At 40.2% G+C, this 17,243-nt stretch overlaps 1 protein-coding gene across 2 annotated transcripts in view; it reads left to right on the top strand.

The window, feature by feature from the left end:
- The first annotated feature begins 10,122 nt into the window (after window positions 1-10,122).
- Window positions 10,123-17,243, top strand: part of tpst1 (tyrosylprotein sulfotransferase 1) — a 41,885-nt gene continuing 34,764 nt past the window's right edge. The window contains exon 1 of one of the 2 annotated variants that reach the window (XM_085244738.1): window positions 10,123-10,346. The gene's annotated coding sequence lies outside the window, so the exon portion shown is untranslated. The remainder of the gene's footprint in view (window positions 10,347-17,243) is intronic. The other variant, XM_085244739.1, reaches the window with a different exon arrangement.

The raw sequence follows: 17,243 nt of genomic DNA, 5'->3' as shown, positions 1-17,243 counted from the left end.
GAATTGTGCTATATAAATCTGTTCCCCTTAAGTCAATATGACTTAAGGGGAACAGATTTCTTTAAAAAAAAAACAAGATAAGGACAAATATAAAGCAGAGATGTGTTTCTGTTAGAGGAGTTAACCTGTGGAATAGTTACGACAGTGATTTAAAAAGGTGTAGTTCATTTTCCTTGTTTAAAAACATGTTTAAAAATAGAGTAATAGAAAAATATATAAATCAAGAATGAAAAGAGCAAAAAGGAGAAAAAAAAACAACCTCTTGATTCTTTTGCTTTGATGTAGTTACTTATCTAAGGTGGAAAGTTTTTTTTTCTTTGTTTTTTTTTTTGTTCGTTTGTTTGTTTGTTTGGTTTTTGCTTTGTTTTATTATTTTCTTCAAGCCCTGTGTACAGGAGCTGCATACAAAAAGATATTTTGTGAAAAGGGTTGGCGTAATAAGCAAATGCTTCAGCCAATACCTTTTGATTAGCCTTGTCTCATGCTTTCTTTCTTTATGGTAGATTTTTGTTCTGTTTTCACTGTTTGTTTGTTTTTTTTTTCACTGTTTTCACTGAGATTTGAATTTGAATGCTAATCAATAAAATCAAAATCAAAATCAAATCAAATAAATAAACTTGCCTTGCCTTAAGTACTAGCAGGAGAAGAACTGATTGCAAACAGGTGAGCTCATTACGTCATTACAAGCAAAAAAAGTGCTTGTGTGATCGGGTGCTTTGAGTGCTCAGAGTAGAAAAGCGCTATATAAGAACCAGTCCATTTACCATTCAGGTTAACTGGATAGATGGGCATAAAGAATTAGATGGATTTCCCAGATGCAATAATATTAAAACGTAATGTATACTGTGGAACAACAGTATACATAATCATGAGCAGTGTTGGGACTAACATTATTTTACAGTAACTACGTTATTATTGTGGTAACGAGCACGATAACTAGTTATTATGCCAAAATCAGGAACGCGTTACTCGTTACTGGGATTTAGATAGGGTCGTTACTCGTTACTTCGTGTGGTGGCTATCGCGGAGTTTCCACAGATTCAGTAACATTAGCAAGTGGTGGAGGCCAGCAGGTGGATGAAGGAAAAGAGACCCGAGGCGGCCGCCGGTCCAAGTGTGAACTGAACTTCAGGTAAGAAGTTATGACCTGCAGTCTCTCTGGGTCAGATATGAACCAAGTTTAGGTGGAGTTTATTTTCGTTATGCTGACTTTTTCCGTACTGCGTGCTAGCTAGCATGACGGAGTTTCTATACAGCTGGGTGGGTGCTATGAAGTTACTGATGTTGAACTTTATTTTGTTCATAAGTTATTAGAGTTGCCAACCGTCCCGTCTGGTATTCAGAGAAAATATTACGCGTTTCTTATTGAGGTGAAAAGGAACAGTTTGTCCCGTAATTCAGCTACAATGGAAAAGGCACAAAGCTGGAGTTACTCTGTCTTTATGCTGCACAGCTGCCTCTTCTTCTCTCATTCTCTCCTCCTCCCTCTCCCGTTTCTACTTCAATCATGAAACTGATCAATGATCGTCTTTTCTCTCTTGTTTGTTTATCGCCCACTTTGCGCCGAAAGAGGAAACCAGCGGATGTCGCGCTAAACAACAGCAGCAGGTTTAAGCTTGATCAGCTGTTGTTAGAATTTATTTAATATTACTTTCTAGTATCAGCTGATGTTTGCTGGAGCCACAGCTGTAAACCTGCTGGTCATGATATGGTTTGGATATGTGGTGAGAGGGAAACATGAAGATGAAACCAGGAGATGTCCTTACTGGATCATCAGAGCTGAACAGGTGATGGAGAAACAGGTTTACCTTTTAGGTGACATGGATGAGTTGAAGTTATGAACTGTTTCTGAGAGACAAATAACACCAGGATCCTTTTCTAAGTAGCTGACAGCTGGTAACTGTGCAGGGGCGGGTCTAGCAAAGTGTTGCCAGGGGGGCAGGTAGGGCATTAACAGGGAGAGGAGGGCACAAAGAAATACTTTTCTTTCTTATTCTCATTTAAAATGTCTCGCTTTTAAAAAATAATTATCTGAATCTTACAACAAACGATTGATAGATTGATGCATATATACCATCAGAACAGTGTACATCACTGTCACAACAGCGTTTGTTTTCATTCAAAGGCTTTATGATTCTTCCTATAATGTCCGGGCCAATTTTCTGTCCCAGTCCAGCCCTGTATGCAGCTCATCTGCAGTCTGGTGTTACCTACATCTTCCTATTCAGAAGGCAGAATTTCCGAGTTCTGAGTACAATCAAAGCACCACGACTGCAGTTTTTGTGTTGGATGTAAAAGGCGCGCATGACTCTGTGACGTAGGCTAGAATCATGGCAGCAGTCAATGACGGTCCAGGCGTGGGATTTCTCTCGTGGAAATATGCACATTATCTTTTCCTTTCTATTGGTAGGTGGCACAGTGCACTGTGGCAAGTAAGCAAGCTAGAAGACTGGCAAAGTTATGGAAGCAACACATTAACAAGAGAATTCTGAGTAAAACCAAAGTTACTTTCCCTAGTAACTAGTTACTTTGAAAGTAACGAGTAACTTGAAGTAACTGAGTTACTTTTGAGAGAAGTAACTAGTAATGTAACTAAGTTACTATTTTAAAGTAACTTACCCAACACTGATCATGAGATGGTATTGGCTATGGTAACCCTTGTTAAATATTTCTTTCAAAATAAGACACACAACTACAACACAGGAAAAGACCGAGGGAAACCGAGTTAACGAAAAAAAACCAACAACGTGAAAACCATCAATTTCACGCCCGAGCCTCAACTCTCGCGGCCCAGTACCAAACGACTCACAGACTGGTACCGGGCTGTGGCCCGGGGGTTGGGGGCCGCTGCTTTACACTGTAATGTAAATGTAATGATGCTACAGCAGTACACAGAAAACCCCGACAGTCAGGCGACCCTCTTTTAGCAAGTACTTGGCAACAGTGACAAGGAAAATCTCCCTTTTAATTTAAAGAAACCTCTGGCAGATTATTATTATTACTATTAGTATATTGTTTGTAACCACCACTAACAATGTTTCTGTACAGTAATGAGTTCTGAATCAAAACTCTCCAAATAAACCATTTTAACACACAGATTCTTGGTCTGACCAACCGTCTCAGCTATTAGCAAAAGATGACAACCAATAAAACTCTAAAAGATCCTTTATTTGGACAATGATCAATGAAAATGAAGGGATAAAACAACCTAGTGTCCCCCTCACAAAAGGGATATTTTGCCTCTGTGCAGGGCAGGCCCACTATATGCTACAGCCTAAAGGCAGAGGCCGGAGTAACTACCGACCTTCTACTTGAAGGACAGCTTCTCATAACTTTTACAACTGCTCTTTTAGGAACTTTTTAGATGCAATTTTAAGGCTGGAGATGACTCTATAATTAGCCGAGACAGCTGGGTCAGACGATAGCTTTTTAAGTAAAGGCCTGCGTAATAGAAACAGACAGATCATATTTAACATTGAAGCATTAATACGCTGCAGGACCACAACGGTATGGTTTCACTGAACAAGTGTTTGCATATATTTTTCTGTGTTTGCATATCGTTCTTGTGTGTACATGTATACATAATAACTTTAAGCCTAATGATTTAAAATAGGTATTCTGTGCTGTACATACTGTATACTGTAAAGTGTCAATGTGGGAATAGTCACTGTAGTAAAGTTTATTCACCCAGTGACTGGGTGTATGCGCATTGGAACATCTTGTGAAAAATAAAACTTTCACAAGAATTCAAAAGAAGAAATTCTTGAGTCATTGTATGAATACACACCTGAATGCTCCAGACTGCCAAAACTCCTCTTTTTATAGAGGTGGTCACACTTGCTGATGACTGGTGGAATTTGATTAGCAGCACCTGGTTTCTACTTTCTGCTGTAGAAATGACCCACCCATTATTCCTATGGAATAGCGAGGGTATACTGCAATCCTGTGGAAAACTTTCCTGAAACTGTCCATCAGAATCAGTCAGCCAACAACATACAAACAACAAAACTCATCTAAGTCATTGAATTCAGGTGTTCCAAGCATTTCCATGGCCATAGGTGTATAAAATGAACATGCAGACATGCAGACTACTGCTGCAAACATTTCTGAAGGAATAGTTCACCCTCGGGAATTCAGTGAATTCCAGCATAGTTGCATGACAGGACGCCAAGTGTGCAACAAGTCCAGTCATGCAGTTTCTTCACTGCTAAATATTCCACAGTCAATTCTTAGTAGAGTTATAACAAACTGGAAATCAAAGTTTACTTTGACTTTAAAGTGAATGAGAAAGACAGCAACTCAGCCACAAAGTGGTAGGCGCATAAATTGACAGAGCATCGTCAGTGTATGCTGAGCTGTGTAGTGTGCAAAGAGTCAGACCTCCAAACTTCATGTGGCCTTCAAATTAGCTCAAGAACAGGTGCAGAGACCTTCGTGAAATGCGTTTCCAAGGCTGAACAGCTGCTTCCAAGCCTTACATCTCAGAGTGGAATGCAAAGCATCGGATGCAGTGGTGTAAAGCACACCGCCGCTGGATTCTAGAGCAGTGAAACGTGTTCCCTGGAGGGAAGAATCACGCTTCCTCCCCACACCAATCCGATGGATGTGTCTATGTCGGGCGGTTACCAGGAGAACAGTACTTGTCTGGCTGCACTGTGCCAAGTGTAAAGTTTGGTGGAGGGGGGATTATAGTGTGGGGGTGTTGTTCAGAAGTTGAGCACAACCTGTTAGTTCCAGTGAAAGCAAAGGATGGGCCGACATCCTATTAAACGCTGCAGATTAAGAATGGGATGCAACCCAAGTTCATGTGCATGTAGGCAGAGGAGTGAATACTTTTGTCAGTACAATGTATTTTTATTACAATACTGGAACCTGACGGTCAAACATTTTGCGAAAATGATTTAACTGAGCAAATATTATAAGAACTATATCTGGTTCATCTCTGTGTGTCCAGTGCAGAGATATGACCATAGCTTGGCTCAAAGACTGCATCCAAAAAAGCTGCAGGCCTAGAAATCAAAAAGCCGTTTCATTACTGACACGGTTTTGTAGACAGACTCGGGCGCAGACCAGGAAACCTTTGCAAAAGTTGGCAGTGCGTTTATTTACAGTGAGTGCACCAGGTGATGATATATACAAAGTGTCAGGGAGAAGGGTCCAGGGTTCCAGAGGGGAAGGGGAAAAGGTCCAAAAACACACTCCATTCTCTCAGCAAACGCTTTTTAAATATTATATGCTATGATTGTTCACTTTTTTGTTGTCATTTTACTGGAGTGAATTTAGGAAAAATGATGTCCTCACATCTTCTAGTCTTGCTGAATCAGGCCAACATCTGTGGGGTTTTTTGTTTTTTTTTAGATAAAATGTAAAGGGGAAAGAGAAACTGATGGATGGAAAAGTAAATATATAATAGTCATTCATACAGCTCTTTGCAAAAATAGTTCTACATACTACAAATAAAATATTGTGTGGATGATATTTTGATATTTATAGCAAACCCACAGACATCTGTTCTCGTCCTATTGGAGATGAGCTTTTTGGAGTTACGTGGTGTAAAAGTGAGCTGATGCTTGTTTGGCTTAGTGAGCCATTGAAATGAAATATGGATAAAATTATATATTTGGGAATTGAGATTGCAAAGAAATATAAGTATGAAGCAAATGTGCAGCTATGTAGGACGAGACTGAGACCTGAGTTCAGACCAGAGTTCTGGAGAAGAATCTTTATTGTGTGTTTAAATGTGAAAGTAGTGAAAATGATCGTCTCGCTCAACGGCTGTGTCTTTTTCACAATTTACCCATTTATATATCTCACTCACATGTTTTACGTTATTAATGCATTTATTTAAAAAGACCCCATAATTCTTTAATGAATTATAAGTCTCATAGAAATAAAAAGAACAACTTTGCAAACATAATACAAGTGAAGGGTGAATGTGTTAATATTAAGCAGCAAATATTTATATAGGTAAAATATACATGTTTCCCATTCAAATTAATTCTTTTTTTATTATAATTTTTAATAGTTTTAAATTATACTACAATCTGGTTATCAATTCTACTTTTTAAATCTGAGGCAAACAATTAAACTGTTCAAGTTCAGCATTCTATGTTTCACACTACCAATATCAACCAATCTATCTTTAACCCCAGTGATGGATGATGCGTTAGAGCTCTGCAGTGTTGGTGATGTATGCATCCAGGGTGGATTTGCATGATTTCAGCAGCTTCAGTAAAAGCACAGGACAGATTTCTTCAGACATCTGCAGGTCAGACACTTTGTACAGACTTATTTCTATCTCTGTCTTAAGAACAGGTTAGTCCTGTTTTTGAGAGACTGCAGTGCAGAAAGACGTGTAATACAGTCTGTTTATTAAACAAAACAGGAAATTAGAAAGCTAAACATGATAGGACAGGGACAGGAATGGAAATAGTGACTGACCTGGAATAAAGGGGTTGAATTGGGTTGATACTGGTTTGGTTAATGTTAGTAACTCTTTAATAGAGTTAAAACGTTTGCACAGGCTGCATTACAACGAGGGCAAGTTGACCAGAATTTTTCCAGACATATCGAGGCAGGTCTGCTCTGCTGTTATGCCACTAGCTCCAAACGTCAGGACAGTTTTACAGGTTTTTAAAGTTCAAATATAACCAGAGCCTTTGGGCGTCTCAGGAAACTCACAGCATCTGCAGAATAAACAACGTCACCTCCCGTCCTTTGGCCAGCTGTATGAAAAAAAGAAGGTATTCTTCTTTGCTGGAAGTAAAAAGATGCGTCAGTCATTAGAGATAAGAACAGCGACTGATACCCTCGACCTGGAGAGGACACTGACATCCTCAGTGACAGAGTGGAGGATTTAAACAGACCTGGTTTTGCTCTAATAAAATGGAAGGATCAGATCCTCTGGCCAGAGGATTTGGTCGTGTGTGTCTGTGAGCATTGTTTTCTAAAGGTTATGACTTGTATCATGAACTTCTCATTAAAGATATTCAGAATGAAATTAGATTTATACTTTTTTAAAAGTGGCTTTTATTATTCACTGACAAAATTCAGTTTTTACGGTAGACCAGAGATCTTACTTTCTCCATATTGTACTTTTGTTTAGCTGACAATATAGCCAATGTTGCTCATTTTTCTATAAGTGGCTTCTTACCTCAGCACCTTGGCCTTTGTACCTCCTTCCAGAGGAGGCTGGCATTGTTGGACACATTTCCTCTCTTTTTATCATGACTCCCATCCGGTCTCACACTCCACAGGCCCCTGAGTAAATGTCTCCAGGGAATGCATTGTGCCAGCAGGCAGCTGTTTTTCCCCTGAGCTACCACTACATATGTGTGTAAATGTGTTACACCACCTCGAATGTGATGAATTTCATCAGTGGTGAAACGAGCCTCGCGTGCTGCTCGCATTTCAAAGGACTGCAGCGAATAGTTTTTTCCACTCTGTGCATTGTTACCCTGCTGCTGTAAATGAGTCTCGTGGGAAACGTGTGTGTTGGCCAAACCATATCATATCAAACCACTTGCTATGTTCCAATTAAGTCTGTGTGTCTTCTTCAGAGGCCGAAAGGTGTCGGCTGTCCACCGATGCTCCGTATATTTGGTTAGGATGGATCAATATATAATTAAATATTTAAGGCGTATCCGATAGACAGTTGTCTGATATGATGAAGGTTGCTGCGTGACTGCAGCTACACGGGACAACAAATATTGCAATTATTAAATTATTTTCACATTTAATATTTTAATTAACCTTGTCATTGAAGGAGAGTGTCTAATGATTTGCATGTGCTCATCGTTAACACAAAAGGGTTAAAAATGTTTTTGCAACTATAAACTTCAGCACTGTCTGTCAAACCTCCAGTAATGTTTGCTCTTAGTTTTTTTCTGTGCCCACTCATATCAGCTAACATGCACTTTTGAACCCTGCTGGAGATGCTGAGTGCTGATCTCTGCTGACTGCTCACTGTGACTGAAACCAGAGATCCATAATAATGGCATCATTGATCATTGGGCATCTTTTCTCCGTCATTGCCTTCAAAGCGTCCACTGCCATGAGAAATATTTCTGAAGCACAAAAGCAATCTCCTCAGTGAGAGGATTAATCTGCCCTCTCAGGCTTGACGTGCTTTTAGTCCCAGAGTTTCGGTCTTTCTGTGACCTTGTTCACTTAGAGGTTTTTGTCTTCTGCATGTCATACAGCGCCTACTTCACCCATATGAAAGATAAGAATGTGTTCCTATAATAAACACATAGAAATAGTTTTGGCTTTACAACGTATTTGGATGTTAAAATGAAAGTTAGTGGTGCCAGGTGTCCTTATTTTAAACAGAATTACTTTGAATGATCATCAAAATAAACACTGAAATGCAAAGTAATAACAAAATCGTTATTTTTTAGAATAATTAGTAAATTAGTTATGCTACAAACTCTGTAGTTTCTAAACATCTAATCAAAATATGCCATAATGCAATCATGCCATGCAGATACAACAAATCAGAAGGTAATGTCACCCCTGTGGTAATATTCATGGTGATATTATCTTCCCTACGCAAAATTAGGACATTACATAAATTTCCAGTTTATAAATCATCACGTTCTTAGCAGTCTTTAAAACATATTCTCTTATCTTTTCTCTCCTTCTTACATCTTTCTGTACCTCTGAGAGTGAAATTATTGTACATTCAAATTTTTTCCCATTGCCAAACACAGCCACTGTATCTTTAGCTAGCACGACTAACATAATAATAATTCACCTGTTTGGTGATATTTGCTGAGCTAGTTGGCTTGATGTGATAGTGAAGCACAAATTACCACAACTTTGCATAAACGCACACAGATGCGTTTTTGCACGTAGAACATGTACATGTCATATCAGGAAGGACATCTGATATAAAAAAATCAAATGCACATCCATCCACCCTGTGAATAAGCGGTCGACAGAAGCTTTATGCAAGGCAGCAAAGAATGTATCCAAAGCAGCATCTTCTGTTTTAGCCATCTAGATCACGAAAAATGAAACGGTGATACGAACAGCGCCACCTCACTTGTATTAAGTAAACATACAAACTATAAACTAGTACAGAAAAGGCATTTATTTAAAGTAGCCATCATCCTCTGCACCGACACGTCACAAAACTAACATTTTTGACGCTTCCATTTTTCTTGTGAGGCACCTCAAACAACTGGCAGCTTCATTTAGAGATAAACATAAAACACATGTCTCAGTGTAAACTATGATGTGGAGAGTATTGTGACTGTAGGATATGTTATTATATACCACACAGCCATACTCTCCATATCACTGGTATTTGTTTATCAAATGTGTTTGAGACACTTTGGAAACCATGAGGTTGAATGTCTCCAAAGTACCTCTAATTTGGTTGAAAGCTATAATAACAAATGTCTGCCATATTGCAATGGGTGATTATTATTTCCATCTATTTATTTATTTTTACCTCTAAGGTCTTTGCTACATTTCCTATTTTTCCTATTTCCTTTTGCATCTTAAATAGGTTAACGGGTAGGCTTATATCATACACACTCATGCATTCAAGATGTTTATAGAAAGAGCTGCACAGGTATTGCAGGACAAGTAGTATTCTTCCCAACAGGTTCAGCTGCAGTTCAGCACTTTACCCTGTGCTCATTCTGACACAGCAACATTGAGCATCAAGCTGTGCTTTAAAGTTGGGATGTTTTCGATCAGGGTAATCAAATTATAAGTGGCGGAACAGCAGCCTCATCAGTTTCACATGCATTTTACGGTTTTGGTATTTATAGGGCACCCAAGGCTAACCGCAGATATGCAAAACACCTATTATTCTATATTTATCGAGAGTACATAGTCATTACGACAAGCAACCTAAGCTTTGTCTACAAGTTTGAATTTTCTCCACACTTTAGATTCGTAAAAACCGTGTAATGTTTGCAAAAATGGTTAAAATGTCTTCATATTCATATCTACAAACTTTATCACTGACTCGTTGAGGCTGCAGTGAAAGTCCGTTTGGCTGTACTGTGCTTTTAAATCTACTGTAGTTCCGCCCTATTTCGCAAGAGCCAATCAGCAGCTCTGAAACATAACCCTGTTAAAATTCTAGACTAATCACAACTGTTTTTTCAATACCAGCCGAGCTCCTCGCTTTGTAGCAGGCTGGCTGGCGTTTCTTGCCTCCTGTCTACCATCAGTCTAAGAACCGCGCTCCACATATCATGTATACCCACAGAAAATACTCGTAAACCGGCTCCAGGAGACGGCAAGACTGCCTGGACACCGACACCGGATTCGGTGGAGGTTTTGTGATCGACTAACCCGAGCCGCTTGTGCCGTGTCCGCAGCATTAGGTAGGTGTTTTTGGTGGTGTTACGGTGTTGTAATGTCCCTCTACCTCTTCTCTCCTTCCCATTAGCTCGCGAGCTGCGACAGTTAAAGTCATATTTGTATTGGTTTATTTATTTTGCTGGTGTGGGTTTGAATAGGCGTGAACGTTTTGTCGCCGTCACAAACGTTAACATTCGCCTTCTTAAACTGAGGTTACATAATTGCTGGTGTACGGCGTGTTAGCTATCAAGGCTGGAAAAATGACCGCGACTGATACGAGTACGGGCAGATTAAGCCCTTGTCAAATACATAGGTGTAGCCAAGCTTACGTGCTGACAGATAACTCCGCCGCGTGCCGCCCTCGAGGGAAAGTCGCGCCGAACTGTATTAAAAACGAGCCTTCGTGATCATCGCAGTCAGGTTACACATGTCGAAGACATTACATGAATTTTAAGACCCGCCAGCCTGGGTCAGCACTGCTCTAAGCACGTACTCGGTGCTATACAATATTTCCCTTTTATGCTCGTTAAAGTTCACGGTTGATACACATCAGTGGTTCAGATAAGCTCTACGGATTACCTAGAAGAACCAAACATTAAAGGAACCGTACGGTGACTTGAACCGTGTCCCTTTGCCAGGTGAAGAGTCATTTAATTGCAGGGTTTTAATAGAGCTTGGTTTTTGAGGCTATGTGTAACATTAATGGATAATTAATGAGGTTACGTGTGTAAGTGTTTCGACCTGAGAGTGCAGCCAATGTTGGAAAAAGATGTTTCACCCCGAGCTAATAGGGTCAGGCTTAAAAGTGTATTAAGATGTGGTTTTAATGGCTATTTCTTTATCCTGCTGTGGACCAGAGACACGTGATCTCCATTAAGTGCACTGATTGGATCATCGCACTTTACTTTTCCGTTATTTTGAGAAAGTAGTGTTGCTGTTTTCCACTGCTCTGTCCCATATTAGAAGTTCATATTCAAATGCACTGCTTACTGCAAATGTAAGCCTAGCAATAATATAGGACATACCAGGCCAGCGCTTCAGTGAACTATCCCCTGGACCTAAAGTTCATAGATACACTTGTAGTCTGAAGGCTTACAAATGTTAATAATAATACTTTGTAGCAGCTCTGGAAGGCTGAAAGGGAAAAAACAGGGAGGGGGGCATAGTATTTCATTGTGCTGCTAGCCAGGAACACATCTGCTGTGTGCAGGTGGTCTGGGAAGAGCAGCTAAAGACTGAAGTCCAGTTGAAGAGTATTTTATCAGTGCTGGCCGCACTCAGTGAGTTGGCCTCCACAGCTGCAGAGCTGGATCAGTCGGACTCCAGCTCAATTATTCTCTCATTTCCGTGTCTGAAAAGGACACCCACCTCTGCATCACAATTATTACATCCAGTCAAGCAGCTGTGTTGCTGCTGGGCTTAGTCAGGATTTCAACTGCAGAGCACCATAATTCCTTACAGTCCGTAGTGCTCACTCTCAAAAACTCAATCTTGTCGAGGGCCCATATTTATCCAAGGTGTTGTAATGGTAACACCAGTAGTGAGACCTGTCACTAGATGTCCCGCATCGATCCTCTTCACTGTGAAACGAGTGATGCAGCACAGTTTGTGATGGACTCTGGTCATGGACAGGCTAACACCTTTGTAGCTGTCAGCAGCTTTAAAAGTTGTGAACTCTTCCTAGCTTTTCTTAACCTTGAGTCATTTGTGTTTTAAAATAAGTGTCAATGAAAAAACATTGGTGGAAAACAGATAACGTATCTATTGAAGAGAAGTCTCCAGCTCTGAAGCAGCAAGTTTGGTGAGCACCCACGCACTGCTCAGGTTTCCTTGGTGACATGGAAAAACAATGGGCCTTTTCACTGTGGGTTTTATAGTTCACATGTAGTGCAAGCATGCACAGGCTTCCCACAGTTTGGGATGTCTGATTTTAATTTGCATACAAATGACAAATGTGTTCATCTAATAATGAATAGAAAATTAGATGTTTTGTGTGACTCCAAGCTAAAAATCCTGGGCATTAGTTTTAAAATAAAGCCTGAAAGATTCTGTTAGTGATGCCTGAATTATTATTTAGCTGGAAATCATCACTGGAAACCACTCTTAATACCACACCTGTAACCTTCCACGGCAGTCAGGTTTGACCTGATTTCTTTGGAGGTGTATGGCAGGTTACATGGAAGATGATGGTGTAGGGTTAAAGGGATTTCCAGTTACAACGTAGATTTCCTGCTGAAGCATAAGCCTGCAGTCTGAGAGTAAACTGCTGTATTGGGATGATATGGTACTATGAGGTCTTAAAGATTAGATGGGGCCTGATTATTTAAGACTTTATATCTGAGGAAGGATCTTAAATTAGAGCGTGGATTTAACAGGGTGCTAATGACGAGAAGCCAGTAAGGGAGAAACATGCTCTCTCCAGTCCCTGTCAGTACTCTCGCTGCAGCATTTCGGATCAACTGAATGCTTTTTACAAACCTGATAATAATCAATTACAGTAGTTCAGACTAGATGTAACAAGTTTTTCTGCATCACTCTGACGAAGGATGTTTCTAATTTTAGAGAGTGCACAAACGTAAAAAAGCAGACCCGCATTTTTGTTATGGTCAAAAACAACTCAGATTCTTGGGTGTTACTGGAGGTGAGTATGTGTCCGGCTAGACACCATGTTCAAGATTTTTTTTTTTTGTGCCAAGTACAATAACCTCAGTTTTATCTAAATTAAATTCAGTTTTATTTACATAGTGCCAAGTCACAAAAGTTGCCACGAGTCACTTTATATTGTAGGGTAAAGACTCTACAACTATACAGAAATCTTACAAGCAGGAAATCAGAGGCCATCCAGGGCTTGTCTTTAGGACATTCCTGCAGTGTAGCTAATTGGTGTGTGTTATCTGGCTTCATGGACAGATAGAGTTGAGTATCATCGAATGATACTGGCTAAGGAAGGCATGTATAATGTAAACAGCAGCGTCTGCAGTATGCATCTAAAAAAAAACTCTTTTAAATCCATTATAGTTTATTTTAAGTAGATTTTAAAATAGGTTGCTTTTCTGACTGCAGATAAAATTTCTCTTTGTCAGGAAGAACATCTGGTGTAAAAGTCTGCCAAGTATAAAGACACTTTCAAACAGTTAAGTTACATTTACATGAAATAGTTCAGCTTGACCAGCTTAATGACTCAAGCGCACACACAGATATTTGTACATATCTGTTTAAAGTTTAAACTGTATTTATTTACTAGAAACTCTTGTTTTTTTTCGTCGAGTTTTGCACTGAATGGGACAACATGCAATTCCGTTTTGCTTTTTGGCATCATGACAATAAAAGAATCTGAGATTCTGGAAATAATCAGCAGTGAAGAATTATCCAACCATCCAGAATATACCATGGTCCAAGAGGAATCAGAACTGAACCATCCTCCTTCTACCGATGGCCCTGGCAGCACGTCTGTGTGCTACTGCGTTCTAAATTGTATTCATGCTGGTGGCTGCCGACTCCATAATTTCATTTACGTGTACCGTACAATGACAGTAAAGGGCTATTCTGTTCTATTCTCACAAGGTCAAGTCAGTGGCAGATTTACCCCTCAGCTGCTCTTTCTTGTCATTCTTTGTACTGCTGCATGATGTTAGAGAGTGGAGTTGTTTCTCCACTGAGGTGAAGCTCAGTTACCTGAGGACTGCATTACTTTTGCAGAGAGCATTGAAAGCAGTGTTCTAAACCTGACAGAGCCGTTACTTTCTTCACTAAAGTGAGATTGTTGCGGTGTGAAGTGTGAATGCTTCCTGTGTGAATTGCATGTAGGACACAGAATTATAATAGAGGAAACTGGATGGTTTTGCTGACGTACTGTGGTGACATAAAATGCATCTTCACACTTCTAAGCCAAAAACATGTATGTTTAAGTCAGCTTCATTGGGATTTACCATCTCTGTTGGTCTGCAATTAAACAATAAATGAGAGGCAGCAGCAGTGTCAGTTACATTAATAAGGCTCAATGTTGTATTCGTGGTAAAGCACAGACGGAACAGCTGAGCTGTTTCAGGCTTGATACATATATGCACTTACAGCAGGTGATGGGAGATGCACAGACATGTCAGTTACTTTCAGCTGGACGGCCTGTAGCAGCAAACAGAACCAACCAATCAATTCACAGTTAATTTTGTTTATATTCAACTTCCCATAATTAAGTGTAACTGGATGGGTGTACATCGAGCAGATGAGATGGAAAGGTAAGAAATGCTGCTGCAGTGAAATCAGTGGTGTGAGAAAGGACGAACACAGCACAGTAGGAGTCGCACAGTGCTCCCTCGCTATAACGCGGTTCACCTTTCCCGGCGTCGCTGTTTCGTGCATGCTTTTTTTTTTTTTTTTTTTTTTTTTTCACAGCGCATTGTGTTCTGCGTCCTGATTGGCTGTAGGCCATTGCCAATCAATCTCCTGCCGTGTCTCCTGTCCAGTACAGAGTGTGTCCAGCTTGTCAAATTTACACAAATCTCCGATCCTAGCAGTGTGACTCTGAAGTGCTGTACTGTATGTTTGTAAGTAACAAACACAACAATGCCGATGAAAGATTTTGCACCGTCAAAGGCTCCTGCAGTAGCTCCCAAAAGGCAGAGGAAGATGCTAACCATCACACAAAAAGCTTCTGGACATGCCAAAGGAAGGTAGAAGTTACCGCATTTTCCAGATTATAAGGCACATTAAACGAAAACATTCAAATAAGTCAAACTTTACTCATTTATTCTTCTTGCTTCCTCTACTTCCGTACCATTGATTCATTATTGATTCATTAATGTTGAATTCTCTGGCAGCTGCTCTATTCCCATGTTCTGGAGCTGAAAACAGGGTTTGATCTTTGGCTTCATTCTATGATACTGGACTTATTTTTCTACGAAGGTTTGAACTTTGAGAGTTTAACAAGAGAGAAAAGTGTGAAAATGTTCATGCCTGTCTGAGAAAAGAGTATAAAGTGTGTAGTGAGGAGTTTCTTAAAACATCTATAATAGTTGTAAAAAAATAAATAAAGTTGGCTACTTCGCGCCTTTCACCTGTCGCGGTTTGTTTTTAGAATGTAACTCCCGCGATAAACGAGGGACGACTGTATTTAAAAAGTGCTATATGTCAGTTAACAAGCTGGATCAGCCATTCAACTTGGTTGATCATCAAGGCCCCACAAAGCCTTTCTGTGACATTACCCTCACACAGCATTGATTGGGAGTCCTCTGTCAAAGTTTCTGTTTGGTTCTAAAAAGCTGATGATTTTGTGATACTCTGCTCTGAGCTGCTTGGGTGTTATTTCCACGGTTTGCCTTTTTGACGTTTGTCAGAAGCAGACATGGGGTGTGGTTTTGGTGCACGCCGATCTATTGGCTAAGAACAAAAGACCTACTGCTCTCCCTTCCTCAGTGGAACTTGAGCTTAGTGGAGCTCAAGGGTTGTAAATATAAGAGGAGAGGAAGACTGTTTACCCTCATTCCTAGTTTCTTTGTTGTGAAATGGCTGCAGGTAATACAGAGGTTAGCACGGTCTTATTTGGTTTTTGGCAAACTCCACCATGACTTTCCTGTCTCGGGGTGAACGGAAACCCATCACTGGTCCCTGTCATGTGGTTAAGCTAGAGATTCATTGGGTTTGTACAGAACATCTGATTTATTACAGAGGTTGTGGGCAGGTTAAAAGCTGTGGTCCTGGTGATTGAGCATGCGGTTGTGTGGAAGTTTGGGAATGCACCAGATCACGGATCAGAAATGAAAGGATGAATCATTATCAGTAAGAGCCTGATGACCAAACTCACTACTGTTGTTTCTCTTCAACAGTGTAAACACGGGTAGGTTAAGTGACACCGTGTCCTTGTTGGACTCTGTAAACAAGGACACAGTATTGTCTGTTAGCATGCAGAGCTACAGAACCTCAAGGATATTTGGCACGTAGACTGGAGCAACTAGGGATCGAACCACCAACCTCCTGAGTAGCATATGACCCGCTCTGCATCCTGAACTACAGCCGCTCCATACATGCTTGCAAGCTTGTATTAGTAGATGTGGTGCAGCCCAGCTAGCTTCTATTTGTGCTGTGCTCCCATAGAAGGTAGCAGAGGCAGCACGTTGAATGTGTGTGGCTTTGAGAGTGTTTGACAGATTGTTAACATCAGTTCATTTTTCCCGTTTCTCTGCCAGGGAGAGTGAGAGAGAAGGAGCATTTAATGGGAGAAAAACAAAGTTTCACAAGGCTGCTTTTCTTATCGTTTAACATCAGACTTGACAGACATATGAAAGGATCTTTCGCCTCCAACTTACTTTTTCTCACCGTTATCACAGACCTCTCCCATCAGGACTTCATGAGGTGCAGATGCCATCATTATTAAGTGTTTCATGTGGTTTGGTTTCACTGTTGCTCCACTGAGAGAAGCCTTAGCCTCAGCTGCTCGCCCTAACAAATCAATGGGAAAAATATCCTGCCAGCGGGATTACATATCAGCAACAGGAGAGAAGAGCCTCAATTAATTTAGTGCAAACACATCTGAGCCCGGTGTGAGGTGTAACAGGACTCTGCTCTGAATATCAACTGCAGTTTGTTATCAGCAATGCCACTGTAAATCTTCGTTGTTTATTAGCCTTCCCCAGTAATGACAGGTTAGGCAGTCCCACTACACAGAAATACACAAAATGAGAATCTGCGACTTCTAAAAGAATTTAATTATTTGATAGTGCTTTGAATTGCTGTAAAAGAGCAGAGACTTTATCAGAATCATGTTCCTTATTAGGTATTTATCAGTACTAAAGTGTCTTATCAGGTTTGGTTATTGCAGCGACCTGTTTCTAGATAACATATACATTTGGGAGTTTTGACCATTCCACAAAGACAGTTGCTTTCTGTTTCATGTAAACTATCTTTTTTGAATTGGAGCTAATTGT

The sequence above is a fragment of the Mchenga conophoros genome, linkage group LG14 (genome assembly GCF_057382185.1).
Source record: "Mchenga conophoros isolate Kocher_MC1m ecotype Shallow Benthic linkage group LG14, M_conophoros_male_GT1.1, whole genome shotgun sequence".
Classification (NCBI taxonomy): domain Eukaryota; kingdom Metazoa; phylum Chordata; class Actinopteri; order Cichliformes; family Cichlidae; genus Mchenga; species Mchenga conophoros.
Note: the sequence above shows the minus strand (reverse complement) of the source record. Positions and strands in the feature narration are given on the sequence as shown.